A 2,587-nucleotide genomic window follows, 5' to 3' on the forward strand; every position below is an offset into this window, starting at 1 on the left:
GGCTCACTCCCTCATTTCCCTGAAAACTCCCTGCTGTCTTAATCCTTTATTCTACTTTAGGACTTATCACCTGAAATTTTCTTATACTTTTTTCATTTGTATTGTCTGTCCCCGCATTAGACTAGGTGGTCCATGTAGGCAGGGATGTTGTTAGTTTCTTTTCTGTAGTCCATGTTCCCAGAACAAGGATTGACACATCTTACATGTTCAGCTAATATTTTAATTATTGATGAATCAAAAAATGAATAAGTTAAAGGAGGAATATCAAAAAGAGAATACATCAAAATGTTGACAGTAGGTATTTTCATCTATTGAGATTATGTTCTTTTTATCTTTCAGAATTTCAGAATATATTACACATTTTTCTATATTCTGTACAGATTCTAAGACCAGACCACCTTGCGTGAAAGTCCCACTGTGGTCTTTAACTAGCTCTGTGGTCAAGGGTATATGAATTAATATCTATGTGTCTCAGTTTCCTCATCTGTAAAATGGTGGTAAAGAAATACATACTCTCAGCTTGTTCTAAGAATTGTATATTAAGTGCTTTGTAAATACTAGTCATTATGTTAACATCGTCATTACTATGTTACCATACCATGTGAACTTTGATAATTGTACAGTCTTTTTAGAAATGTCATACTTTATCCTTTTATCCTTCTAATCTGATTTTTGTAAAAATGTTGGGTTTTTGTTTTCTCACATTATGAGGCACACTGGGTAGTCAAAAGGATGGATACCACACTTAAGCAGTTCTAAAAACTGTTTTGTCTCTGTACTACTATTAACATTCATTTATTTTAACTCTTCATTTTTAAATAATTTTAGGCTCATATAGAAGTTGCAAAAATAGTATGGAAAATTATAGTATCCCTTTCATCCATCTTCTCCCAATGATATCAACTTATACAACCAAGGTAGAATGATCAAAACTAGGAGATTAACATTGGTACAATACTATTAAATAAACTACAAACCTTATTTGAGTTTCATCAGTTTGGGAATACATTCATTTATTGAGAGTGTGTATGTATAGTTCTGTGAAATTTTATTACAGATATGGATTTGTGTAGCCATCAACATAATCAGGATACAGAACTCTTTTATCACCACAAAAAAATTCTCTCATGTTAGCCCTTTATAGTCACACCTTTCCACTAACCCTGATGACCATCTATCTGTTATTCATCACTATAATTTTGTCATTTTTAAAATGTTATAAAATTGTAGTCATACAGTATGTAACCTTTTGAGATTGGCTTTTTGCACTTAGTATAACACCCTTAGGGTCCATCCAAGTTGGTGTGTGTAACAATATTCAGTTCCTTTTTATTGTTGAGTAGTGTTTATTTGTATACATATACCACGATTTATGTATTTACTGTTGAAGGGCATGTGGATTGTTTCCAGTTGTGCACTATTGCAAAATCAAGCTGGTATAAGCATTAGTGTACCAGCTTTTTAAGCATCTATGCAGTCATTTCTGTAGAGTAATTAACCAGGAGTGGGAAAATTAGGTCTTATGGTGAGTGTGTGTTTAATTTCATAAGAAACTGCCAAAACATTTTGCAGAATGGCTGTATAAATTTACATTTCCACCAGCCATGTGAGAAGTCGGTGTTTTCAACAGCCTCCCTTGGATACTGACAGTATATTTTCCTTCAGTCATTCTAATTTTTGTGCAGTGGTATCTCATTGTGGCTTTAATTTACATTTCCCTAATGGTTAATGGTATTGACCATCTTCTTATGTGCTAATTTGCCATCCAGATATCCATTTTGTTTAAGTGTCTGTTTCTATCTCTGACGATTTTCTAATCAGATTGTTTGTTTTCATAATGTTGAGTTTAGAGAGTTCTCTATATTTCCTGGATACGAATCCTTTTTTGGTTATGTGGTTCACAAATAATTTTTCCCAGTCTGTGGCTTTTTGTTTTCATTCTTTTAACAGTGTCTTTCAAAGAACAGTAGTTTTTGATCTTTATGAGCTCTAGTTTATCAGTCCTTTCTTTTGTGGATCATGCTTTCAGTGTCCTCCTCTATAACAAGGGTCATGAAGATTTCCTGCCTGTGTTTTCTTCTAAAAGTTTTAGAGATTTACATTTTACATTTAGATCTTTAATTCATTTTTTGAGTTAATCTTTGTATAAGGTGTGAGGTTTATGTTAAGGTTCATGGTTTTTTTTTGTTTGTTTTTTCATGTGGTGCCTAAGTGCTCCAACGTTATTTGTTGAAAAGGCAACGAATCCTTCTTCCACTGAATTGCTTTTGCACCTTGTGAGAAATCAGTTGGCTGTACTGGTGGTGAGTCTATTTCTGAGTTCTCTATTCTGCTCCTGTGATCCATGTGTCTATCTCTCTGCCAAATACCACACTGATGGCAGAGTTGTACACTAAGTCTTGAAATTGGCTAGAGCAATTTCTCCAATTTTATTCACCTTTCACAAAATTGCTTTAGTTATTCTAGTCCCTTTACTTATCAATATAAATTTTATTATTATTTTTTTTCTTTTGGCACCTGGACAGGGACTTGAACCCTGGGCGCTCAGATTAAAACTCTGATGCTCTACCAATTGAGCTACCCAGGC

At 33.7% G+C, this 2,587-nt stretch overlaps 1 non-coding gene across 1 annotated transcript; it reads right to left on the minus strand.

The window, feature by feature from the left end:
* Positions 1-2,514: 2,514 nt before the first annotated feature.
* TRNAK-UUU (transfer RNA lysine (anticodon UUU)) lies at positions 2,515-2,587 on the minus strand. The gene has a single exon. It is a non-coding gene; the product is annotated as a tRNA-Lys (tRNA).

This window comes from Pseudorca crassidens, chromosome 1, assembly GCF_039906515.1.
Source record: "Pseudorca crassidens isolate mPseCra1 chromosome 1, mPseCra1.hap1, whole genome shotgun sequence".
Taxonomy (NCBI): Eukaryota; Metazoa; Chordata; class Mammalia; order Artiodactyla; family Delphinidae; genus Pseudorca; species Pseudorca crassidens.